The following is a 27,340-nucleotide window of genomic DNA, read 5'->3' as shown; positions in this document are numbered from 1 at the left end:
GGATGCAGGCTCTTGCTCTAAATCACATCACAGTTCGCCACAACAGAATGCAATATGGCATCTTAAATAAAATCACCCTCTTCTGACTCTCGCAGAGGCTGCTTCAGAGCATTCCCTGGTTTCCAGCAGTTTTATTTCCTCCCTTAGAGAGACAGACCAGCCTTGACTGAGCAACCGATTTTCATGCATCCTTTAAAGCAGCATTCCCTGCCTTTTCTGAAGGACAGCACACGTCGCTAGCTGTCTGTTTCTTCCCCCTTAAACAATATAGGTTCGGGGTTGGGTTGTTTTTTTTTTTCTTTTTCCCCTCCCCATCTCATTTCTTTCCGCCTGCAAAGTGATTTGAGAGCCCCGCGACGCAGCCTGCTACAGGAGCGGGGACTTCTCTGGAACACTGGCGTGCGCAGGGATTAAGCCCACCGTAGAGAGCCAGCCTGGCCTTCGAAGTGTTACAAGGGGAGGGAGGAGGTAAGTGTCGAGGCGAGCCCCCAGCCCCCCTGCTCGCCCCCGGGCAGCGTGCGGCGGCCCGCAAAGGGTTAAAGGCCGCCTTGGCCCGGCGGTGCCGTGCGTATGCAATAATCTGTGTGGCTCTCTTGGCCGACTGCCAGAGTGTTGCCTTGCCTCCTCCTCCCTTCTCTCCCCCCCCTTCCCTCCCCCCCCCCCCGCCCCCCCCGCCTTTTGCATGAAGTAGGATCCTTGAGCTGTTGCAGAGGCAGCCAACTGCTCCATATTTGGCTTCTATTACCCATTTACATGCTGGAGAGCGGAGAGGGAGCGAGCGCTGTACCGCAGACATCATTTCTACTACAGTGGTGGAGACATCCCGGACCTGTGTCACTGCAGGGGGAAGGAAAAAAGCCAAACAAACAAAAAACAGACCCAAGCCCCGTGATCAGCTAGGAAGACATTTGTGTGCGAGTCTCTCTCTGACCCCCCCACCCCCGCCAACCCCACCTCCACTGACACTTTACAGTAAGTGGCTTTTTTTTCCTCCTCTGCTTTCTGCCTCCCCCCCACCCGCCCGCGGCTTCTTCCCTTGTTTAGACTGCAAACCGCCGGCGATTTCCAGCTGGAAAAACACGGGGCTGAGGGGGCAGGGGAGCGCGCTGCCCACCCCGCCGCGGGGCTGCAGCCCGCCTCGCTGCGGCCGCCCCCGGCCCGCCACGGCCCGGCCCGGCCCGCAGGCGCTGCCGCCGCGGGCCTGGCCCTGAGGGGAGAGGGAGGGAGAGGGGGGGCGGCCGTGAAATGGCCGAGGACGCCGCGCAGAAAACGGAGTGGGGATGCGGGACACGGGAGGAAGCGGGGGCCCGGGGCGGCCCCGCGGCGAGAGCCGCTCGTACAGCCCTGCCCCCCCGCCCGGCTCCGCTCCGCTCCTTCCTCCTTCTTCACCCCCCCCCCCCCCCCTTCTCTCCCTCCCGCTTCCCCCCGGCCCGGGCGGGGTGTGGGTGGCCGCGGGGACGGTGGACATTTTGCGAGTCGCGGCTGCCCCCGGTGCGGCAGCGGCGGCGGCCTCGGGGTGTGTGAGACTGCGCGTGTGATCGTGTGTGCGGGGGGGCGGCGTGCGGTGCCGGTGTGTGCGGTGCCGGTGTGTGTATGTGTGTGTGCAGCGTGTGTATATGTGTGTGCGTGCGGGGTGTGTGTGCGGTGTGTGTGTGCGAGCGTGGGGGCTCTGGTGTGTCTGTGTGCGTGTGTGTGTGTGCGGTGCCGGTGCGTGTGTGTGTGCGGGGGGTGCGGTGCCGGCTGTGTGTATGTGTGCGGGCGGGGGATGCGGTGCCGGTGCGGTGCCCTGTGTGTGTGTGCGTGCGCGGCCGGCACGGCGCGGTGCGGGGGGGCCGTGCGGGGCTCGTACGCCGGGCGGACCCGGCGGGGCTCAGCGCGGGGCCGGTCGCCGGCAGGGCCGGTCGCCGCCACCGCACGGCGTATGTAGTACGGGGCTGGGCGGCTGCCGGAGGGTGAATGAAGCGAGGAGGAGGAGGCGGCGGCGGCGGCGGGGGAGGCGGCGCTGGCGCTGGGATGTGCCCGGCAGCAGCCCCGCTTCGCTTCACTCAGGGCCCAGGCCGGCTGCAGACGCCACCCGGTACTGCCGGGAGGGACGGGGCGGGAGGGATGGGGGAAGGGGGGCAGCGGGGCGCCGCCGCCCCGCTGCTCGCCCGCGGCTGTGGGGTCCGGCCGGCGGCTTCCCGAGGGGAAGCGGGGCAGGGGTTCCCCGCCGCCGCCCCGGGGCTCCGCTCGCCTCCAGTGGCGACCGCTGCCCTCCTGCCGCTCACCGATCCCCCGCTGCCTCTGGGTTTGCTTGGGTCGGGTGGGGGTGGTTGGGTTGCGGGGCTTTGGGGTTGGTTGGTTGTCGTTTGGGTTTTGGTTATTCGTTAGGGTTTTTTTTTTTGTTCGCGTATTTTTTTTTGTTTTTTTTTTTTTTTAACCCTAAGGCATCGTAATTTACCGGCAAAAAAACAAATAAATGACCCCGTGTACGGTTGTGGGTGCTGAATCCGTCAGTGTGATTCCTGAGAATATATTAAAGTCTAAATTAAAGCGTGCTGGAAAAGCGTTAGCTCCTACTGTAATAGTAATAGCGATAATAATAAAATGACAGAATTGGGAGCCATTTACATGTTATTGAAGAGGAGGAATTACTGAAGAGTAATAATAGAAAAGAAAACAAGTCGGAAGCCCGTTATATAATGCACTGTGTAGACAACGAGAACGACAGGCTATTTTTATTTTGTTTACCGTATGCTGTGTAATAGGGACTCCTCTGAGCAGCATCTCTCCCCTATAAGCCCGAACTCCAGATAGAATTGGGGAAAAATTTTAGGCATTTCTTCTACAACCAGACGAAGAAATCTAGGTTTGTAAAACCTTCCTCTTTACAAATGATTTCTGTGTACAAAACGGGAAGGGTGTGCAGGTAAATGACCTTTGCTGAATACCTTTTTCCTTTCATATGGTAAAGAAATTCATATTTTGTAAAGCAGCTTACACTTTAACCTTTAACGCTCATGGTTATGCATTTTATGCAGTAATGGTTACTTCACGCGTCAGATACGGTCGCGCATAGTGAGTTACTCTGCTGACACACTGATAAGTCAAGGACTTTTAATTTCAGTTTCGAATGAAACCGTCCCCTGAAGGAAAACCCCGGCTTCATGTTAATCTATTTCTGTTCGAGTGATAGAGACAGTGCAGTTTTATCATATGGAGCAAGGGTTATGAATGGGGGAGAGGGAAATTGAGAATGGCCAGGGAAAATATTGCGCCGTAGTTATTTTTGTGATGCTGCAGGATAACAGTAGTAATTGTACGTTACTGCGCCTAATTTGTTCGTAAAACCGGCCCGGCATTTTGCGGGTAGCAGCTGTTTTGAAAGGGTGGCTGTAATCTCCTCACTTTTTACATAAGGCAGAGGTCGATAGGTTTTCCTCCGTGCTCGGCTGTCTGTCTGTCTCTCTCATCATGTAGCGACATGTCAGCGGTGCAGGCTTTCAGCGCGCTTACTCCAGCCCTGATCAGTCATGTAATTAGATCAGGCTGCCATGGTAACAGACGGGATTCTCCGTATTCACCGGCCAGCCAGGTGCGTGTGTGGCTGCCGGGCGACCCAGCGGGCTACCGCCAGCCCTGCGTGTGCCGCCTTGGTGGCGTGCGGCCGGCGCGGCCACCGCCTCGGGCTTTCCGAAAATTGAAAGATGCCGGCGGTGGGTTCCTAATGGCCGAACTTCTAGGGAAGGGTGTTCTTTGCCCACTGGAGTGTCAGGCAGATGGGACCATACGTGGCACGCTTAGCAGGTCAGCCAAATCGTCAGTTCCACTTGCGTGTGTTACTAGCAACTTAATGAAGGTGTGGTACTTCGTAAAAACGCTTTTGGCTTATACAAGCTCGCATGAAAGTTTTTTCAGAGTTTTCCTTTTTTTTTTTTTCTTCCTTCTCTTCTCCCCGCCCCCCCCCCCCCCCCCATCCCCGTCTGTCTGGTTTAACTGTTTGGTGGCTACAGCAGTGTTTGCTAACAGTTCCCATTCCAACATTCTCATCATAGGCCACAGGGTTGTTATTCTCCACTCCTGTACTGTACTTTACACCCTGTGGCTGCTGAGATGAAAATTGGTGATACTTGATGTCAGTATTGTCACTCTGGGTTTGTTGAAGACTCCTCATAGTTCTTAGCAAGGTCTAGGCCCTTCTGTGTGTTAGGTGAAAGCTGACTGCAGTTTCTCATGATAAAAATAATTCTTGCCTCAGCAAAGACTTTGTTTCTAGTATGGGTGTATATTTTGCATTTGTGCTCATCAAAATATTATAGCCATAGAGCAGGAGACTTTCTGACACAGTTTATATCAGCGTCAAAGAATATGTAATATAATTAGCTTTGAACTGCATGTTGCTCCTAAAAACGTTTCACCAAGCAGTGTATATTTGTCTTCATTCTCATTGTTTGAACATGACTCTTTTAAGCCATTTTTCCATAAATGTAGGTATAATTTTTTAAAAGCACTAAATTTGGCACTGTGTTCTAATGTCATAAATCTGGAGTAACTCCAGGGGATGGGATTGTGAGCCACTTACATGGGTGTATATCTCAAATAACTCCATTTATTGGATTTAATCCAGGCATGTAGTAGAGTAACCAAGCTCAGAAAGTGATCTGCTGCATATCACTGTTATTTTCTCTATATTGCTTTTCATGGCAAAAAGCACTGTGGGCTTAAATAGGATTTTTGCCTGATTAAGGAGCAGCATTAAGTGTCTATAGAAGTGGGTAACACCCCTACTCCTGTCACTAATCTTGGGTGCACTGACACTAATATTGAACTTGGCCCAGAGGATTTTGTGTCTCAGTGATGAGAAATCATCAGCACCCACAGCTCCTGAGTGTTTGTAGTACCAGGCTGGAACATAAAGCAATCCAGAAATATCTCAGTAAAACAGATATTTTAATCACTCTGATGGTAAAGCACTGGAGCTGGAGGAGGAGGCAATGAGAAATGCCTGTTGGTGGTTCAGCTGTTGTGGCGACAGGCAGTGGCAGTCTTGGGTTTGGTGTGGTGAGTTTGCAGGTCTCAGCCTGCCTGCTGAGCAGGAGTGTTTCTTCTTGGAGGGGTGAGGGGACAGGGTATTTGCAGGCAATTTCCTGCACTGAAGTGCAACTTCTCAGTGCCTCAACTAACTTGCCCTTTTGGTTAGGAAGGAATATCCTCGGCTCAGTGTGGCCGCCTCTGTTCTGAGGAGTTGTCTTGAAACAGAAGAGCTTGTTAGGAGGACTGGTTGGAGAGAATGGAATAGTCATGAGCAAGATAACTCCTGTAGTGTGAGCCTTTGTGTGCTGCATGCTGCTTATACATATTTTATTGTAAGACAAAAAGACAAATTACCTGTGTGACTAAGAGTGTTAGAAAGTAATTATTTTCAAAAAGGCAATATATACATAGTTGAAAAAACTTTTCTGAAAAATAAACAGTGCAACTTTGCTTTTCTAGTTTGATTGGATCTATTTAGAAAGGTTGAAAAAACTAGTTTTGTTTTAAAAGACATTTGCAAGAGACATGGAATTTCACTTAACAATTTTTTTATGTAATAGATCCAGTGGCCTAGTTTCCCATTAATTAAGAAAATAGACACTTGGATGCAGTCACCTGAAAAACAACTAAAGATTTAAACATTAGAATTTTAAAGTAATTGTCTTGGTAACATGTCTAGTAAAACAAAATCAAGGCCTAATTTTTCCCCTTGCTGAGGTTTAGCAGCGCATCTTAGCAGATGACAGTCAGGATTGTCATTGTTCATATGCACACTGCTTTTGTTGTGGTGTACTAATTGAGGGGGAAATGCAATGAAAAAAGTGTGGCAGGCTGTAAAGGAAGTGCTTGTCAGGGTTGCATAGATGGTTTTGAAGCACTGGCTGGCTGCAAACCTACTCCAGCGTGTGAGCCAGCTGCCGGTGGTGATGCTTGAGAGAAGTCAGGCTGTGTGACAGCCTCAGCTATAACCACACAGGTTGTGAGTGATTTGCTTGTTCTGGAGAACTGTGCAGGTATGATGTGTACAATTTAGAGAGTGCAGATAACAGATTTAGTTGTAGGTCTCTTCTGAGACTGCTGTAACCAACTCTGCGTTAACAGATAACGATATAATTAGAACAAGAAAGAGAAGTATGGCAGGCTTGGCACAGGTAAATATTTCATTGCAAAGGACTGAGTTGCTATATTCCAGTGACTTCAATAGCCTAAGCTTTGCAAAGTGAAAATCCCGTCCTCATCCTTTCATTTTACTTTTAAGCAAGACTCCAAATGTGATAAATAAATAAACAGGTATTCGGTCAAAGGCACTGTATTTTGAAGTCTTATTCAGTCGTTCACATTCTTTATATGAGAAAATTGAAGATTTTTACATGGTTTTGGCTGAGGTGATGCATGACTAACATTTTAAAATGTAAGAAACTTTGCAGATTCCTGATTTTTGCAAAAAGACAAAAACTAGATCCATGATCTTTTTGATCTCAGTGTATGTGTTGGGAATGTAATGCTTCATGGCTTTTTTTTTCTTTCGAAGCTGTAGTCTGAAGTGGTTGTACAACACATGCAAATCTGTATGTGTGCATTGGTCCCAGTCTGCAAAGTTACTTTAGTAGATGTCCCAGTGAGGGTTTTGCTGAATGAGGATTGATTAAAGAACCTATCTAGAGTTAAGTATGCGTGTAAATCCTTTCCTAAATAGGAACAAGTAAGTATGCTCATAAACTGAAACAACAGAAATGATTCTCAGTGAGGGAGAAATGGTCCCACTAAATCCTTTTATTGTACCAAGGGTGATAAAAATATTTGGTGAGATTCCAAATGAAAACCCCAAATGTATTTTAGTAGGTGATGTCAGCAGAAGTTCAGTGCTGGTTCTTCATGATTTTGCTGAGCAAAATCACAGAAAAAAATGAAAAAACTACATTGTTAATTTTTTTTTGTTTATATTTTTTGGGAATTTACAGTAATAGGCATCAACTGTAGCAAGCCACCTTTAATGACAAAATAGTGTACAAGGTAAAGTCACATTTCAATGGGTGATTATTTTTCACCTAGTAGTAGTAATTGCAGCACTACGTTTTCAGGATGCTACTGCTTCTCAAATAAAATATATTCTATTGGCAGTGAAGACAGTCATCTCCACTTGCTTATGATTCTTCACCTCATTAAGATCACATTTAGGAAAAGAGCACTCTGAATAAATGGGCTCTGCTCTCTACTGGATGAGCTCTGTCTGCAGAATTAAATCTATGGTTTATTTGTGCTTGAGTAATAGTAAAAGCAGCCTCTCTCAGTCTTCATTGGGATATCTTAGTGTGTTGTAAATGACTGTAAATGTTGACTCTTAACTGTGTTTGTTTCTCTTTATTTTGGTTTCCATCTCCTCAACTCCTGGATCAACAGTCACATTGCAGGCCAAGCCAGATGGGCAAGCAATACAAGCTGTGAATTTATTCTTGACCCCGTAGGACAGTGACCACCATCAGTTTTTTTCTTCACCCTACAGTTATGCACTGCCAATAAGGTGAGAATGCAATGCTTTTTTTTTTTTTTTTCCTTTAGCAAGTGTACACTGTCTGCTCTGGGCTTTAGGTAAAGTGCACATCTTCCTGGTGTCTGTGTGATTACCTACCTGTGATAGGTTTGTACTTCCCTTGCCTGGCAGCAGAGGTCCTTGAGAAACTCTGCTCAGAAAAATTCCTTTAACTCTGGTGACTCAGTTCTGTGACTTACAGAACAGGTGGGTTCCAGATGGGTGGTTTTATGCTCACCTGAGGTCAGAGTGTATTCAGTTACTGGAAGATGTTAGTATGAATGGAAAAGTTGGCAGACTTTGATTCTTGTTATAAAATGCCATGTGTAAAATTGAGTAAATCCTTCCTTCGCTTTTATGATCATTTTCAGGATTCCTGTTGCTTGTCGCCTGCTTGGCTTTTCCACTGTCTTGAGTTTCTTCTGTGCATTAAACTTTGTCCAGCATTAGAATAGTTCCCAGGATAATTAGTCACTACTGATGTATCTGTGTGTCTTTTGCTCTATTTTGAGGAATGCTTTCAGTTCTTCTGATTTTCCTCCCTGAAATGCTGTTGCCAGACAAGATTTAAAAGTGCACATGTATCAGTCTGCTGCTGTCCCTTTCCTCTCTCTCTCTTTCCCATATGGTTGTGGAAAATAACTTGAAAAGACCAAGTCCCAAGACTCAACAATCATACTGCCAATAAAAAGAACATAAATTTTTATTTTATTTCTTTAATCTGATTGTCATTAAGCCAGCCTGGTTTTTTGGACCTATTCTATGATTTTTAAGTGCTTGGGATTGGCAATGCTGCTAATGCTTTAAGAAAAAAAAAGATAAAGGGTCATAATAAAATTGCCTGTGTCTTTAAATAAAAGAAAATGAAATATAGTTATTGGTTGCAGAAAACCAAAGGGTTGCTTTTTTAAATTTACAATCTGAAAACATAATTACAATAGCACTCTTATTTATGTAGGGCTGATCAGAAAGTCTCTGTTGCAGAATAACTTCTTAATGTATACAGCATGTCATAGAAAAGTACACAGTGCATAATTTACATTTTACTGTGGCTGTGGGGAAGGGTGCTGTGTTTTAGAGGGAAGTTGCCTAGGCAAGTAGTTACATGCAAGGACAGGCCTGTTACAATTTCTAAAGGAGCTTGAATGGTGGGAGTGAGTGGTAACCACTGTAACTTCAGAGCAATAAGAGTTTCTGCAGAGTAAAAAACTACACAAAGTGCCCATGCACAGGCACACTTTGTCTTTCTGTTTTGGAAGAGAACTGAATTGGTAGCAGCTGTTGACTTGGGACATCAGATAGAAAAAGTTTTTTGTTACGATGTTATCAGTTACACAAAACATTTAATTTTTTATTTTTTAAGATTAACTTGGGTTGTAGAAAAATGTGTTTAAGAAGTGATTACTGCTGGAAAAATGTATATATCTCAAGTAGAAGAAGTAGTTGTTTATAGGGCATTAGTCAAGTCCTATGAATAATCAGATTGTGTTACCCACGATGTATTGCTAAGTCACCTTGGATATTTTAGCATCTGGTATTTTCTGCAATTGCATGAGAGACAATATATTAAATGTTAAACAAATATTTTAGATTAAAAATGTAACCTAGCTAAGTCTGATAGGAGTATGGTACTAAAATGCTTGTTTTCCTATACCAGCTCAGCTTGAAGTTTAGTATTGTATCTGTGAACCTTCGATGAGGTTAGATTTGTTTTAACTTCCTATTGTTGGACATTTTAGTTACTGAGTTGGAGGTACCTCTGTTGACCTCATTAGTTCTCATTTTTTCTATGGAACAATCAAAATCAGGCCCACTGTATAACTAAATAAGTGAAATAAAAGTTATTGGGATAGGCACTGCGTGCTTACAACTTTTCTCTGTTACTGGAGGAAACAGGCAGGAGCTCACAGTAGTAACATGTAAGAGAAACATGACGTGGCACTATGCAGGGTGCAGCCATAGATAGAGCATTTCATACTCACACTCATCATCTTTCTGGCTTTTGCATTTGTTTTGGAGTGAAGGTGGCAACTGCCCTGCTCCATTTTAGACAGACCTGGGTTATGACCCTGGAGTCTGACTGAGGGAGAACATGGGACATGTTTGAAGGCATCCAAAATGCATCTCAGAAGCCATACTTGAGGCCTGATGTCCCTGCATGTGCATTCATGGCTTCACTCGTGTGAGGATTTGTGTGGCGTCAGTGGATAACATCTTTGTTGTGTGTCAGCTGTCCAGGTGTGCTTACCTTCTAATTCAACAACATTTTCTGCAGAGCCAGCTAAGCATCTTGCCTGGATAAGGACATGGGTATTAGTAAAAGTAAAGCAAAAATAAATAAAAAGATACAGCTTTCTTTCTTTTTTATTTTTAGTTAATTTTAGCCTGCTCTCCAAAACATAGAGTTATTGTTATTTGTTCAGAGCATGCACTGCCTCCTTCCACGTAGGCAAATGACTCAATGCTTTCTTTTATACAGTTGTCTTGAGAGGATTTTGCATGAGGTACTGGACATTTTAACAATTAAAGAGTTCTTTTTAATCTCTTTTGTTGTCGAGTCACTTGATATTTATTAATCATAGTACTGGGATGAATTTACAGCTTCAGCCCATTTGTAAGAAATTTTTTTTGGCTGAATTTTCAGTAAGTATGCCTGTATGCTACCTAATACAGCTAATTTTTACATAAGACATAATTTCTGTTTTATGCAGACTTCTGACTACCTCTCTCTGTAAACAGGCAACAGTCTGCCCTTTTAAAATACTTAATATTGAACATTAAAAGAACTAATGTGTCTCTGTATTACTGTGTGCAATGGTAGCTTTTTGGTTTTCATATCAGGGTCCTTTTATCACAGCTGGTTTTATTTCTTCCCTTATGCTCTTTGTGAGGGCCTACAATATCTGTAGGGCTAAAAGAAGGTGGGCAATGGAGATTTCTAATGTTTTAAGTGAACAGCACAAGTGAAATGGAGTTGTGAACTAGCTATAACTGGATAGTAATTAGGAATATTTTTTTTTAATTGTTTATATGCGAGCAACTAAAAAGTAAATTAAATGAAGTGATGTGAATGCTGATGGATGTCTTAAAAATGAGGCTTTGTGGTCCCCTCACCTCAGCCATAACCTTTCATGGTTTTCCCCTGTTGTTCCTACTGCAGATACTGAAGGCCTGCTGTCTGACTGATAGAAAGTTTCGTAACATGGTCTGAAGTGTAAATGGCATGGAGTGCAGTGGTATGCCTGCATAAAAACACAAGGCTGACATTCATAATGTGATATAAGGCACTATCTGAGGTTTGATTTGCCTTCCAACTTGGTGTTTTTAAAAGGTGTATTTGCAAATGGAATGAGATTTGCTGTTCCACGCTCTGCAACTTGTTAGCATTCCTTTAAAAGTGTGGGCTTTTGCATGTTAGTGTGAGTAGATGGAGAACCTCCATGTGCTGGGGGTGAGGAGTGCTGAAGTGTCTGGATGTGCTGTGCAGTTGTGTGCAAGCCTGAGCATCTCTGTGTGCCCTCCTGCTGCCTCTCCCTTGGCTCTGTGTGTTGGGCAGGGGTGTGCTGCTGGGGTTTGCCTTGCCTTGAAACCAGGGCTGTGCTTTTGAAAGAAAGTTAGCCCTTGTTACTAGGGGTATAATTTTGGTATGAAATTAGCCCAGGTGGCAGCATCTGGATTTAAATGTGTTGGCTGAGGGGTTTCTCATGTTGAGACACTGTGATAGAGGCAAACCCTGAATTTGATAATTGCCTCTTTATTTTCTCAACAGTTACTTTTTTTGGAAGTAGCTGTAAACCTGACTTCAGGATTTACTGAGTCACTCCTTGTTCTATGAAAAGTACAGATGCCAAAGTGTTCCTCACTTGTATTGGAGTGTGGCTGTGACCGTCACCACATTTTGCCTTGTACCCATATGTGAACGCCTTTGTAGTTTTGTACAGCTAACATTTCTGTCAGGCCAGCTACTTGAAAGAAAGTCAGGCTTTAATGGAGAAGGATAATTACAAAAGCAGGCTTAATCCTCCTTTACTGTGTTTTGTGCTACTGAATATTTTCTCATTGATGTAGCTCCTTTTCAGTGGCACGTGTAGCAGCTGACTAGAAAGTGATATTTTCAAACGTATATAATAATAAATGCATTTCTCCTCTTCCATAGCCCCTGAACACATTTTCTGCTTGGCACTGTGCTGTATTCATAGCTTTCCCAAGGTAGTCTGACAGCAAGTAGATCCAGAATGGTTTGAAAATTCAATATATTCAAGGGAAAAAATCCTAGTAGGTTATTGCGGTTGAAGAAGTTGTAGCTTTATTCTCCATGTACCACTAGCAGTTAAAAACCCATCACACTAATCATATGTACTGAATTTTTATTTACAGATTAGGAGGCTCTACTTTGACATATGACTAGCAGGGAAGCCCCTCCCTTTAACAGTTGTATGTCATCTGCTTCAGAGAACTAATTACTTGGCAATTCCCATTTGATAATTCCCTCTTTATTTTCTGATGAGTTACTTAACAGTGATGAGCTTGTTGAGCAGAATGCCATGTTTAATCTGTGCTTCAGAAACTACTGTGTAGGCCTGGGGATATCATTGTTTCTGAAATGCTGTTTAGCCTTGCCATAGGAGCATTGAAACCACACTAAGATATGTGAACAGTTCACAGTTAATGATCAGTTGAACGTGAGTGATGTACAGCAACTGCCAAAAAATAAAGGAGGGGTTTACATTGCTGTTGCACTGAAGCAGGAAGTTTAAATATTGAATTTCTCAAAAGAACCCCAAGCACCAATCCTAATGTAATTTAGATGCTCAGAAGCAGAAGCTTATGTCAGAGATATACCTTCAATGTATCATTGATCTTCTTCACTGAAACAATCAATTTAATGGAATTTTTTTTAAAAAACCACTGTTTATTGTAATACCCATCTGACAGCTTAGCCGACTCCTGGTGGTTTTTGTGCTCTTTTAACATGAGATACTTTAGTAAGTTTTTACTGTGTTTTCTCTGCTGTTACCTGTCTTATTCATTCTTCTCCACTTCTTTTCACATTCTTTTACTCCAGTGGCCACAGCAACCCTTGTTCCTGGCTGGAGAATGCATTAGAAGTCTCACTGCTAGTTACAGCATCACAGTGTTTCTAGAGGGTTCCTAAGTTCAGCAGTGCTTAGCTACAGCACCAGGCAAGGGGATTTATGGGGTGAAATGACATCAGCCTGCTCATGACAGTCATGGTAAGGTCAAAGTGAGTCTCCCTCTTGCAGATCAGGAGTCAGATGGGTCCTGTTCAGTCCCAGTGTCTCTGAAATTCAACCGTGCTATTGAATTTGAATCCATTTTTTTTACTGGTTTCAGTGGAGAAAGGTTTGTGGATCATCTACAGTCACTTTGACTAGATGGTGGTATTATTCTACTGATACTGATACCTGAGGATTTCCACTGAGGCTGAGCCATTGCCATAAGCTGAGAATTGGGCTATTTTTCCTTTATTAAATAAAAAGACAGTATTTTTTGTATTAGCTCACATGACATTGCATCATCAGGCTTGCTGATTTATTAGATACTCACAATGATATCTCTTGCCCACTACTGGAAGCTGTGTAACAGGATTGTTTTATCAATGAGAAGTAACTCATTTGTACATAGTTACATGTGTTTTTGTGAAATTAATCAGAGGAACAGTAGTTTTATGAAACATATAATTCAGAACAGATTAATCTACTTTAATTGTGTTCATGAAATACACCAGCTATAAAATCTTTTGAAAGGAATATTAATCAAGTTGATCAAAGTATGGAAGTATGGAATTCAAATATGAACACAATTACAGCAAATATACAGATAGAAAGTAGCTTTGGAGGTTATTTTTAAAAAAATTACTACAAAAATAAGTCCCATTTTCCTTTTTGGATTTTTTTAAAGAATATATCATGTTTTAGAAGCAAAGATACAAGAAGAAAAAACAAATACAATTTGAGATTTTATAAAATGCAGTGAATAGACATTTTAAATAGCATAATAACACAAGGAGTCAAAACCTCACAGAAGGTCATTGAACCATTTTTCAATTTTTTAAAACCTGTTTTTCATTCTATTTAATATTTTAATAACTCAAGGTGTCTCAGGTAGTGCTATATAGGCATTGCTGAAAACAGAAATCCTCTCTAACAATCAGAAAAGAAATATGACTTTATTAGGACGCCTCACCTGTGATATGAAAGGTTTGCTTACACTGACAGGACTTGCCCCTTGACAAATCCTTCTACAAACCATTACAGCTTTTGTGGATGGACCTTCATCCTGAGCTGTGGTATCATATTTATTTTCCAGAGGCAGCCAAAGAGTTATTAGATGTTGATTTAGACAGATTTTCGTCTGCCTGCTTCAGAGGTGTCTAAGATTGAACTTCAAAGTGTTTGGCCCCAGACACATGGATACATGCCAATACTATTTCTATCAATAGTTATGCCAGTGAAACATTAACATATGAATATTGTGACCATGATCTTCAGTTAACCCAAGATTTTAATTGCATGCTAATGCATTGAAATTTGGCCTCAGGTTGAAAACAAAGAAAACTCAACTCACTAACATATGGTAGAGGTTTCCCTGTTGACCACTTCTGTTCTCTCCCTGGCACCAAATAAAATGGTAGGTTCTCTCTACTCTATTACCAGGAGAGCCTGATAGGTCCTAGATACTGTGTTTCTTTCCTTTGGATTCTCTTTTTTATTTTTCTCACCACCCGCCCTGTTAACATCACTCTTCTGTAAGTAACACCTGCTGATGGACTAGCTGAGGATGACCTGCTTGGTCTGGTCATACGATTTGTGTTTGCATGTCCTTGTTTGCAGAACTGAGAAGCTGCTGCACCTCTCTCTTTAGGACTGGTCTGCTTCCCCTTTGAATCAGGTTGAGTTTCACATTTCCTTCTTGCCACTCTTGCTAAGCTTTCTTGGATCTCTGCTGTGATCTGGCCTGATATTTTTGTTGTTAGTGACAGTCTTGGAAATCACATGTGACTTCCTTTGTGAACTTGACAGTTGATTAATCAAACTGGGGGGAGGTAAGTGATACATGTTACATACGAGTATGTGTAACACGTGTCCTGTTTTACATGGAAAGAGGATGATGGTGGAGCTTACAGTACAATAGTCTATAGTTTAAAATTATACTATATGGTGTTTGGATAGCTCACAAATGCACTGGAAAAGTTCATAAAACAGATGTGATAGTGCAATCCTGGAAGAGCTGGAGAAGTAAAAGTCTGCATTTTGCTCCATATTTGCACAAGATGACAAAGTAACTCATTCTTGTTGTGTGGTCTTCAGGTGTGATAGTGATAGAACCAGCATGGGTGCCTCCATGGATGTCACCACTGGTTTATTTCGATTGCACCTCAGTAGCAGGCTCAGAGGGAATACGATGTGTAGTGACTGAGCAAATTAAAGTAATTCCTCAGTGAAAGTATGACATTTGTTACATGAGGTTACTATCCAGATGTTATCTGTTAGTGTACAGTGAGAAAGAGCCCTAAGGAAAATTGAGGTGGGCAGAAGGTAAGCATCTGAAATACATTAAACATCAGCAGTCGAGTACAACCCTGTTACCTAAGGAGTCAAACTTGGTGAATGTCATGTTGGCTGTATGGAATGGGAGAAATGCAAACTAAGACACACTTCTGCTATGTGTGCAGCTCTGCTATGAGGTGTGTTCATCTGAGCTGTCAGCTGGCTGGCTGCAGTGTTTGCTGCTGTTTATACAGCTCAGCTAGGGTGTCTTTATGAAACCAGCAGTGCTGTGCAACCTAGGCTGCAGCAACCGGTGGTTTTATGCTGCTCTTATTTAACATGAAGGGTGCGTGTTGTGCAACGCACCGAGGTGCTCAGCCAAAGGCTGTGGTGAAATAAGGGGTCAGGTTCCCACCTCTGTTACTTACTTGGGTGGTTTCAATGGAGCCATGTGGGTGTAAATGTGGTGTGATAGAGTCTGGGGCCTTTGGCGTGTGTCTGAGCCTCTGGGCTCAGAGCTGACGCAGACAGGTCAGCACTGCTGATCGCACACTGTTTGTTTGGTGGGAGTAGAGCAGTCACTTGGCTTTTCCTTCAAGTGGAGAAGGACTGAAAATTGTTGCTCAGACAAATGTCATCAGTCTTCTTTTCTTCCTGTGCTTCAGGTGGATGTGTTGGTGAATAAGACTAATCTTTTTTTACACAGCCCAAACAGTGTTTTGCCTTTTAATCCTTCTGTCCTGTTTTAACCATTTCCAGACTTCTTTCTCATGTTGCTGGCCAATTAGTTTTTCTCTTCACTGTCTTCTCTACCAAGATTGTCCTGTGCTCAGCAGTTCTTACTGCTGCATATCTGACCTACTTGTACACGTCTCCCTCACTGGCTTTGTTACCGGCACAATACTTAGATTTTGTGTAGACCATTTCTTCCCTTTTAATTCTGTGTGTGTTTCTATGTGTCTAAAATGCCCTTCTCCTTAGGGTGTTTCGATACCTCAATAGTTTTCTGCAGAAATGCAAATTTGAACGTTGTTTCATCTACCTCTCTTCCTTCCTAGTTTAGTCATAGCTGGATTCTGAGCTTTGCAAACCCAGTGATCTGCCTGGACAAGCCTTTCACTCCATGCAGCCTTCCGCTCCTCCTCATGGGAAAAGACCATTATTTCTTCTCTGAAGCTTCTCTGTGGGTGCCTGTTTCTCTGGCTGAACATTGGATTTTCAGTTTATGTGCCCCTGCTAGTCTTCCCTGGTTTCCAGCTGCAGTGTCTCTTCAGCAGACATCTTGCTTTTTAGGCTTGTCAGCTGATCTCTAACAAATCAGTAGCATATATTTGCTTGTAAAATGTTACATGCTGGCACTGTTAAAAAACACAAACAATGAAAACCACAAAACCAAAACTCATTCAGTTATTTTCTCTGTACCTGAGCATGAGCCTGGGTCATTTGCTTATAAAATAATGGAGAACTATTACTTTATTATCATATCATGTGATCTTCTAATCAAAGGATTCTTTTACTGTATTAATAGCAATAATTCAAATTGTTAATGTAAATTTTAAAAAATGTAGTACCATTTTCATGTGTCATACTGATGGCTCAAAAGTAGCAGCTTGAGCACTTTTCTTTGGGATTCTTTATCATCACTTCTTCTCATACCGCGATAAAGTTCTCTAGTAATAGATTGTGAAATATAAGTTAAATCAAAAAAGAATTTTTGAAAAGCACTTCATTCAGAAAAAGAAAATAAAAGTGTCATAGTATGCATTTTGAGTGAGGTTCTTCAGAGAGGGAAAAATTCCTGGACTGCTATGGAGAAGTACCAGAATGAAGCACCTACTGAATGAGTGAAGTTCACTTAAGGTGTGAAGTGGAAATATGTAAGAGGGGTTTTTAAAAATTTTTCTTTTTTTTTTTTTGTGTATCAGCATGCTTTTGCAATGAACTTACTATTGGAATGATACTGTGGTTATAGTAGATTTAAAAAAACCCAAACAATATAATAATTATTTTGATTGATAATGCTGGAGTTGGTATGCTTTCTCAAAAAGGGGGCTTTTGACTAAACAGGAAACCATCAAAAATAACTTCTATCTGGAAATTGATAACCCTTCTTGTTATAAATTATCAACAAAAAGATACAGACTAAGGGATATTAGAGGAAAATACCCATTTTACAAATTGATTTACTCAGTGAATTTAACAATAGCGTGAGTATAGTTTCACTTTTCCTGTATGTAGGCAGTTTCTCGAGGTGAGAAAAACATCTGAAAAAACCCTCAACCTCATGGTTATAAGATCATAAAAACTGGTGCAGGGAGCTTGGAGGTATGAGTTACTACTTTTAAAGTCCTCTTTTAAAAACAACGCTAGACTCCATATTGATGGAGTGCTTTTAAAGGCAGTGCCCTTTTAATCAGCAAACAGGTCCTCTGTGCATCAAATAATTAAAAATAGAGCAAAGTTTCTGAACAAGGCGTCTGGCAGAAGCGTCTGTACTTCCATCTGTGCATGATTAGCAGAATGTTTCATGATATTTAAATAGCACAAGCTTTGCTCTCTTTTTTATTATTTGTTGTACTGAAGACCTGTTTGCTTGTTAAGTGGTCTTTTTTGAATAGTTACTGGCAAGGAATCAGGAAAGTGTATGAAGACATCTTGTACACACTGCAAATGCCAAATTGTCCCTTTTTTCAGAGACGCTGCCCTTACTATTTTTTTTTAATTTTTTTTTTATTGGAGTTTTACCACATCCCTCACTTGATGTTTAAATTTTCTTACGGACCAGTTGATTTCAGAGGGAGCTGAGCAGGTATTTCTGCCCAGGGACTGCAGCCTGGCGGCTCACGGGTGTTGCCCTCCCTGGGAGGCGCGTTGCCGTGTGAGTACGCACCAGGGTGCACTGGCAGAGTACGTGTGGCGGCTCAGCTCTGCAGCTCCTGCCTCTAATCTGCTGTGCACGCTGCTCTGGAGCCTTACCCTTTCATGGGGACGTAATCAGCCAGGCAACAGCTTTCCAAGTGCTTCTGAGGCCTTAAGCTGGGACTCCTCTTTGCTGGCAGTCATTCAGCATCGGATTGTGTGCTCTTCGTCTCTGGCTAGCAACGCGGCGCTTTGCAGTTGTAGCCACTGATTTCCCTCTATACTAGTAAAGATTTTGTGTGTGTGTTTTACAAAGGCCTGTACAAGAAGGTATGGAATGAAAAGAAGCTGCTGTCTGGATGCTGAGTGCATTGCTGTAGCTGGCTGAGGGCAGTTTGGGTGCCAGCAGGTTGGTAGGGAGCTGAGACGCTCGGATAGGCTCAGGGGTCCTTTATGGAGAGCCAGTATTCAGTCTAAGGACAATCTGTGGTCTTGGATGGGCATGGAAAATAAGAGCTTTTGTGGTGTGTGTAAGGGGTGTTTACTCTGTAGCTGGGCTTTTTGTTGCTGGGTTTTTCTTCTTGTGTTTGAGGAAAGCTGTGGTGTGTGATGTGTGAGTACTGACCTGGGTCGTCTCTTAACTTCAGCTAAAAACTTCAAAAGAAATTGTGGTTACTACTGAGAGCAAAGCTGCTAACCTGTCAACATAAATGTATAAATTCTGTGTGTTTGCACCTTAGAAAAAAAACACTGAAACACCTCGGCTGTGAAGAAAGTGTGTGCTATAAGCCTCCACACAGAGTTCACCCCACTTCACCTGGTTAGCACTGTGTTACTGGTGTCCATCATGCTGTTTCTGACCCAGGTTCTGCAGAGCAGAGTGCTCTGCAGTCTCACAGCAAGTTCTCCTCAGCAGGTTTATATCTTACACGGTGAAGTTGTTGAGTTTCAGCGGGGACAGTGATAGGATCACTTTGCAAATACCTGTCCATTGCCATCATTCAGCTGCTGGTCCAGGGAAGGCTTTAAGATGAATGAGTATATACAGGGAAGTACTGAAAGGGCAAGAGAACAAACAAACATGCTTCACTGTAAAAACTGAGGGTAACATGTATGCCCATTCCTTCAGCTAAACCTCTCAACTAATGCATGAAGCAGTTGCACTCACATTTTACCCACACTGCTCTTAAAAATCAGTTCCCTCAATAATTGATTTCTTCAGAAATAAGAATTACTTCTAGAGCTGATTCTTGATTAGTGCAGTTTGGTGGGTCTAATATTAGCTTCTTTCCAGGAGCAGGAAGGAGAGAAAAGACTTGGGTTAATTTTAAAAAGATTCATGAAGTTGTGTTGGTAGGTTGGTTAAACTAAGCCAAGTTTTGTGTTTTACTCCTAGTATTTGTTCTCAAAATATACCATAATGCTTTTTTGGAACAGCTTCAGTGTATCTTGTGAATTTGAATTAATTAATATTAGTATGAGTTTCATACTGTCCAACAGAACTTGGGGTTTTTTGTGTCTTCTGTCATGCCCAAGATGCTCCAAGCACTTTAAAATAATGAGTTCAGTTATAATAGTGCTGAGGCTCTGTAGACAAACAGCCATTCTTCCGAGTGCAAGAAATCAAATTAAAGGATTGCTTTTTTGATAGGAGTGGGAAGAATACTGCTTGTGATGCTAAGTAATACCCCTGGTATTTTTTCAAGAGCGTTTGTGACAGGCTCCTTGTTTTGGTACACCAGATTTTGCTGTTTATTACTAAATTTATAATTCTCAATGCACTGTAAACAAAGTGAAGAAGAATTGCAGGACACATATTCAGAAGCTGTTGTTCATGCCTAATTGTTGTATTTCTAGCCCTGATTATTTGAGATCATGACATACTACATGAAAAATCTGGTAGCCCTTGATTTCCTGAAACAAAACCAAAGCTTCCTTTTCTAGCCCTGCAAAAGTACATTGTATCTAAGCAGGTAAACTGGAATTCAGCCTAGGATAGTAGGATGCTGTTGATTTGTGTGAAAAATAATGGTTCTGTTAGTTGTCTGCAGGTCTCCAGAGGAGACAGAGCGCCTTGTATCACTCAAAACCAATTAATTTTGGCTGGCTGGAGAGAAATATGGACAGCATCCGACAGCCATCTCCAAGTACAAAGATTATAATGGAAATGTTGATGACCAGTCAGTATTGATATATTAGGAAGTATTTATATAACTCAGTGTTGTTGACTACTGTAGAAATGTTGTCTTAGGCCCTGTTCCCACTGGCATTCCTTCTGTTGACTTTTGGAGTGTTAGGATCAGACCCCTTTGGCTCAAATTTGGAGTGAATTAAGACTGAAAGAAGCATGCATGTTCTGCAATCACCCTTCACTTTTGGAGGGGAGAATGGAGGAAATAACTGACTTGTGCAATGGTACCAAAGTTCTTTATGGCATCATCAAGCCATACACTGAAAATAAAGCTTTCCTTAAGGTATTTGAGATATTTCATTTTGATCTATAGCCTAAAGTGTTCCCTGTTAATGGAAGACTCAATGTGGTTTTTATGCTTTCCTTGTGAAGCTGTTCTTTGACAAGGAGAAAAATGTGTCTAATTAGCATCACCTTTCTGTATGTGGATTATTATGCATTCATTATTTTAAGTTGGTGCTATTATATGAAAGTTTCTCCAGAACTTTGGCAACGTGGTAGAAAGGAGTGACAGTTCAGTGCATTCTCAGCTGTGCAGCTCTAAAATATGTTGCTTTTGAAGACACCTACATGTTACAGTAAAAATACCCCTTACAGCCAAAGGTGCGTGACCACAGTCTAGGTAATCACAAAAGAAAGAGATTCAACTAAGTACTGAAACAGGAAAAAAAAAGAGTAAATTTTTTTTTAAGAGCAGTATAGAAATTATGAAAGACACAATTACTATTCTATGAATATTAAAAAAAAGCCCCCCAAACCCCACAAAGCTCAAGGGTTCACTATATGTAAAAGTCACTATCAGTTAAGGAATATATATCTGAATATTGAATGTATGCTAAATACTATACATTTGATTGACATTCAGGGCTCAGTTGTACTCCAGAAAAAGAACAGATGTGTAGCTTTGCTAGAAACAACAAAAGACAATTTGGGGAAATGCAGAAGTACTGCTAGAAAAGCTGAATGCTACATTTCTAAGTAAAATGCCATGTGACTAATATAAGTGCTCTTCTGTCCCAGATAGGGCTGCTGAAATTTTAAGCAGATAGCAAAAATTTACTGTTTCGTATTTCATAGATAATAGTTGTTCTGAATGCTTTAAATAATACAGGAAATGTAGTGTGACAAACTTGACATTTGAATATTAATATTGATACTGAAACAGTTCACCACAAAGAATGCCAGGGCTGCAGGAGGAAGGATAGCATTTTGATCAGATAAAGACACAAAAATTATAAAGCCCTTCATATACATTGAAAAAAAGGCCTTGTGAAAACTGTGACAAAATTACCTTTCAAGATTAGACATTTTATATCCTGTTTTGGTAATATCTCTGCAGGGAAAGTTGGAAGCAAAGAGATATCTTTGCCATTTCTGTCTTCCCCCTTTCTCCCCCACTTGCAGTTTGATGAAGGCTATTTGAAATAAGGTTAAGAGTCCGGGGCTATGAAGTGTTTTAGGTTCACTTGTACAAATACATGAGTGGATGTGGGCTCAAAAAAAGACACATGGGCATGTATACTCTTTGGTGACTAGTCTCAAACTTGCTTGAGATGCACTGTAAGTTATCCTCTGTAGAGTTGAGATTTGGCAACAGGTTACTTTATTAAAGAGAGGCTTTTCTTTTCTAAACATAAAATAGTGCTGACATGACAGTCCCTTTTTCCTAAACAGGCAAGATTGCTCTCCCACATCTGTGTGCACATGAGTGTGTGCACAATCCTTTAGTATAAATCTGTTATGGCTTGCTTGATTTATGTAGCTATGTGTGGTGAGACCAGGAGAACACAGCCCTTCAGGTATGAGTAAGTTTCAGCCCACCTACGTGATGGAGCCCAAGGACTGTGTCCTCTTTCTGTTCACAATATCTCTCAAAGAGGATACAAAATAAAGATGTAGACTGGTGAAAAGTTGATGATTGCAAGCAGAGGAGGCCAGCCCAAGCCAAGCCCATGGAAGGAGCAGGAATGTTTCTGTTCTGTCGCTCTCTGCAGTGCAGTGCTGGTGTGGATGTGCCCCACTTGATAAATCTCTTAGTGGCTTTTGGCAGTTGTTGTCATAGAGATGATTTGGTAAGTCACTTAGCTGGTTGTGGTACTGATAGGTACATTGCTTTCCAAAATTCCTTGTAAGTAGAGTATGTAGAGTATCTTTTTGGCTTTGTATGGGTAGTATAGGTTGCACCAGTTTGATTTTAGCTGTTTAGCTATATGCAAACTAGTTAAAGGCGTTTTATTTTTTGGGTCAGGAAGGAAAAGTTTGCCAGCCTCCCTTCTGAAAATGTTTTGGTAGCTGTGACCACTTTTTCCCTTCAAAAATATATCTTGTGCTTTCAGACTCTCTCATTTTCAGATGTGATTAATGGTAATTTTTATCTTTAGAATGAAAATGGAATTTTTAGCATACTTTTGCACTGTATAGTGCTTCTTTCTGCACAAACTGCTTACCAGACAAATTAAAAAGATGGGTATGTATTTAAAACCCAACCAACCCAAAGCAAAGTACATTTTACCTTCTGAAATATTTATATAATTGTAGTTGTAGGTGCTGCAACATATTTATGTGGAAGTGGCATCATTCTGCTTTGCCAAGCTTAAGCAGGTCCCTTTAGCTGTGTGTTGCCACTGTAGGCAGGAGGAAATGTTGGGTATTTCACTGGAATGATGGCAAAGCCTTTGTGTCTCAGTGTGGGTAACCCACATGGGAACAACCCCTCTTAGGTACCTTCTGCAGGGGGCTGTTGCCTGTTGGGGAATCACAGATCCCTGGCAGTTGCTGGTATTCCTGTAAAAAGGGTGTAACAGCAGCACTTGTATTAAGAAATGCAAATCCCCTGCTGCCATGTACAAAGCAGGCAGACTCCTGACCCCTTGGTGATGCCAATGGCATTTGAGCGTGCCCTGTGAATTGTTAAACTCGTTAGGCACAATCTCATTTTCACAAAGGAGACCTGGACTAAGACAGTAATGCATTGGAGGTCTTACTCTCCAGGGCTGTGCAGTTGTAAGGTGATTCACAGCATGTACAGAGGGAATGGAAAATGTTATCTTGGAAGCATTCCAGTGTGTTAATTTTGAAGTCATTTTGCTCAGGCACAAACGCTGGTGATTGTATGGCTGCCTCTAGAGCTACAGAATGGAAGTGAACCTCCTATACCTTAGGTTAGGCTGTAACTAGTAAATGACATTTTATTCTGTGGCCAGCTATTCACCTGACTATTCTGACCTCTGTTCCAAATAGAAATCAAGAAAATAAAATACTTCTGAGACTTTGGCCTGTTACAATATGGGTTGCTGCTGCAGATGATTATATAGATCTATTTTACTGCCAGTTCCCTATGCCAAAATTTAGAAAAGTGTCTTAATTTTAACTGCCCAGAAACACAGCCCAAAATGGGAGTAATCATACTGAAACAAATTACTTTTTTTACATCCTGTATTTGCTCTATTTCTTCCACTGTTTCTCAAACTACTACTGCCAGTGGTACAATAATAGGTTAAACTAACTTTAAAAAAAATAATTATAGTATAGTTGCTCAAAGGAACATAGAAGTAAATCGTTAAGACAACATTTATCTTCTGATTTAGTGTCTGAACCTGCTTCCTTGATATTAGTGCAAATTAATGAAATTAGGATCATACCTTTAAAGAAATAGGAACAAAAAAAAAAAAAAAACAAAAAGGAACTCCAGCAATTGTATATTTTAGCTCACCAACATAAAAATGTGACTGAAAAATTGTGACATAAGCCTAAGCATCAGCTAATTGTTATGGTGAATGGAATAATCTTCCATGGAGCTGTGAGTGACCAACGTGTTATAGTGCATGGGGGCCCTATTAATGCACAGAGTATTGACAGAGCATATGGTAACTACTCCAAAACATGCCATATATAACATGCCTTTTGTACTGTTGTGTAAACTGCATTCTAATGTGTAGCTGAGGATATAGGTAGTCTTAAAAAAAACATTTTGTGCTGTAGCATTTGCTAGCAATATGGTATATGGCCAGGATGTACAGTAGATATTCAAATTCAGTATGCTGCAGAATTTGTGAATTTGCATGTGAAAATACTTGTCATTTCTGGAAATATCCTGAAGTGTAACTGTCCACAACCTTCCTCTTCTAAATTATTATTAAATACTTGTTTTCAAAGCCGAATCTTTAGCCATTTGGAGTATGAATTTCATAGCTAGTGATTTTAAAATCTTATAGTCAGGACTGTGACCCAGAATTTTTTTTTACCATTTTTGCTGTCCTTTTGATTAATATGTGTGAAGTACCAAAGCTTGTGTACCTCAATGCTGTTCATTACCCTGCCTTTTGGAAAAATTGAGGAAGAGCTAGGAAGAGACACGGGCAGGACCAGAGAGCCTTATGCAGTTCAATCCAGAGATCATTTCTCCTGGTATCACTTGGTTGAGGAGAGATAATTGCTCATGCCTCTGGTCAGAACTGTGTAGTAACATGTGAACCCTTGGGAGTAGGGTGTTCAAACCTGGGAGATGTCCTTCCTGGGGGGACATTTTGGAGCCTCCAGGAGTGGATCATGGGAATGCTGGGGCTCTTTCAGCTCAAACTGTGAAAGCTGGGGCCTCACCTGCCTGTGTGCTGTTCAGAGATGGGGAGCTGCCTGCACGCAGGTAACCAGATTTTAATTTTTCATCTTGCCCCTGCAGCAGCTGCTCCTCGTGGGTTTTTTTCCTGCTGCTCTGTGCTGTGCAGGGTCAGGTTTACCCTGAGAACATATGCTTGTGGGTGCTCCATGCCAGTGCTGCAGCTGAGGTATGGGATCAGAAGAAGAATGAGGAATGTGGTGGCTGCCTGTGAACCTGCTCACCTTCTGCACACTTTCAGGAGACCTATAAAATAAGGCAACTAATTGCTAAGGCTGGAGTTTGTTTAAATACAACTCAATTGTTGCATAATGTCTATTACCGAAATTTTTCTATCCTTTTGGAATGTTGCCCCTCAGGGATAACTGGATACAAGTGTTGCACTGCGTGTGCATAAAGGCAGGAATATTCCTACAGGCTGCTGCAGCCCTCGCTGGAGGTTGTGAGTGGCAGTGTTTGTTTGCAGCGTAATAGTGGGTTTTAGTTTGTACTCTGTGGTGGCAGCAGTGACCAGTGACTGTGGTCTGTGAACCTGTTGGCTTGGAGCCTGCCTCTGAGGAGCAGGGACTCAGGAAAGCAAAGCTGGCTGTCAGCTGGTGCAGTTGTTCTATGGTAGGCTTTGCTTTTATCGGGAAAACCTTGCAAGTGGAGAAGATTGAAAGCTTGCTTGGCCTTTCTGCAGGTGAAGAGAGGTCATAAAAGTTATTTTTTTGGGATGCCAATTGTTTTTTAGAATTCTAATTATACTGTTTCATTTTAATGTAACTTTCCCTGGTTTTTCCCCTGTCCATTTTGAGTCAAGTAGCACTTCTGTCTTTCTGTTTAACAATATGTGCAGTTGTTGCTATCCAAAATTCTTTATTGATCTAATAAAGTAGTTAAATGAGGTGACTTTGAAAATATAATAGGATAGCTAAGTGAATCTATATAAAAAGTCATGTTTAACAGAGAGCATATTTGACAAAGTTAGCCAACATTCTGTGAGCAGTGTTATAGTTATGGCTGTTTTCAGACAACTTGAAAGCCTTCTGGAGAACTCATCCTCTGGAGTAAAATGTTTTCTGCTTGTTTCTCTTATGAAAGGGAATAAAGTGTTACTGTTGTCAGAATCCATTCATTTCTCATACCTTGTAGTAAATGATAACACTCCCTTTCCTGTTTTTGAGATACTGAAACATGGAAGTGAAAAATGCCTCATTTAATTATTTAGATATAGGCAAATAATAATGTTTTCCCCTTTTCTTGCACTATTTCTGACTGCTCTTTAAAAATTCCACTGCACCCCTGGTAGGTGAAATGGTGTGGGCCTGAAACAAGAGAAACCATTCCTAAAAGTTCAGCCTGGCTCATATCTGAATGTGCTGCCTCTCATGCTTCACTGTGAATGCACATCAACCCACTGGTGTGATAACATGGAATGAGCTGCAGTCACCCAAACCTTTGCTTCATCTTGAGCAGTCAGGCTGGCAGGAGTGGAAAATGCTCCTCAGCAGCAGGTTTGATGCTTAGGAAAACTGATTTAGGAGTAAATTCTTGCTCCGATGGCGACAGCCTTGCTCCTGCTGTGTGCCATTGGTGACAGAGGAGGAGCAGCAGGCCATGCGAGGTTGGGTACCCCTGGCATGGGCCCTGCCCACACGTGGTTGCAGGGAGGGGCTTGATGGGGGGGTAGAGCTCTTCCTGCTGGGACTCATGGCACCTTGCTGGAGTTCAGCTGAACAGTGTAATTAGTATCATTCTAGCTCCCAGTCAGCTGTAATCGGTACCAGGGAGGCGCTTCTCTTTGCATAACCTATTAGAAAAGCTATTTTACTTTCCTACATGTATGCCTTATATGGAAGAACAGGCAGCATGGTGATTTGACTGGCAACTGTGAAATCTGCATCAAAATGCTCGTACCAATCATCCTTTAGGCCAGTGAGGGGAAAGTACTGCTGGGTGTGCAGGGTGCTCATACCTGAGCTGGGGGCAAATGCCTACTCTGGTCCCCACTGGTGTCAAGGGAGTTAGTGGCTGAACTAGGGAAGCTGATCTGGGCAATCTTCCAGCCTGAAGGATGTGAGGCAAAAATGGATGGGAGGAACTGTAAGTGATACGAGGGAAGCAGTAGGCTAGGAGAAGAAGGGTCCAATAAAATCAAGTAATAAAATACATCCATAAAACTGCAGGACCTGAAGTTTGAAACAGTAGCTCTATGCTTACATGCTTGGCACAACTTTCATTTCTAATTTGTCTGCTTCCTTCAGGCTTCCTCTTGCCAGAGAGGTGGTCTGTATGCTCACTGTCTGCAGCTGGAGAGTCCCTGCTCTGCTCATGCCATTGGTGATAGAGGACCACAGGGAGATAAGAGTTCTCCCTGTAGCAGTCATTGCTCTTGGGTGGGTGTGCTTGGCTGGTTTTCCAGATCATAGACTTCAGGCAGTAAGGCATTAGAAATATTATAGTCTATTAAATGTACTGTGGAGCGTTTGGCTGCACTAACTGCTCCTTTTAATAGAGCTCAGATCTGACATTTTTGGGACTGAGAGGGTTTGGATGTAAACTTTGTTAAATTGGTTTTGAAAAAGGAAGTTCTTTCATGCTTTGAAGGGAAAAAAATATGAAGACAGAACTGCAAGTCT

The 27,340-nt window shown here is 42.2% G+C and overlaps 1 protein-coding gene across 2 annotated transcripts in view; it reads left to right on the top strand.

Moving 5' to 3' along the window:
* Positions 1-335: 335 nt before the first annotated feature.
* The window catches only part of ATXN1 (ataxin 1), a 216,097-nt gene continuing 189,092 nt past the window's right edge, over positions 336-27,340 (top strand). Inside the window, exons 1-3 of one of the 2 annotated variants that reach the window (XM_058810080.1) lie at positions 336-468; positions 763-972; positions 7,414-7,534. The gene's annotated coding sequence lies outside the window, so the exon portion shown is untranslated. Of the gene's footprint in view, positions 469-762; positions 973-7,344; positions 7,535-27,340 lie in introns of those variants that run through there. The other variant, XM_058810071.1, reaches the window with a different exon arrangement.

Source organism: Ammospiza caudacuta, chromosome 1, assembly GCF_027887145.1.
Source record: "Ammospiza caudacuta isolate bAmmCau1 chromosome 1, bAmmCau1.pri, whole genome shotgun sequence".
NCBI classification, from domain to species: Eukaryota; Metazoa; Chordata; class Aves; order Passeriformes; family Passerellidae; genus Ammospiza; species Ammospiza caudacuta.
The sequence above is the reverse complement of the archived record's forward strand: the minus strand, read 5'-3'. Positions and strand labels throughout refer to the sequence as shown.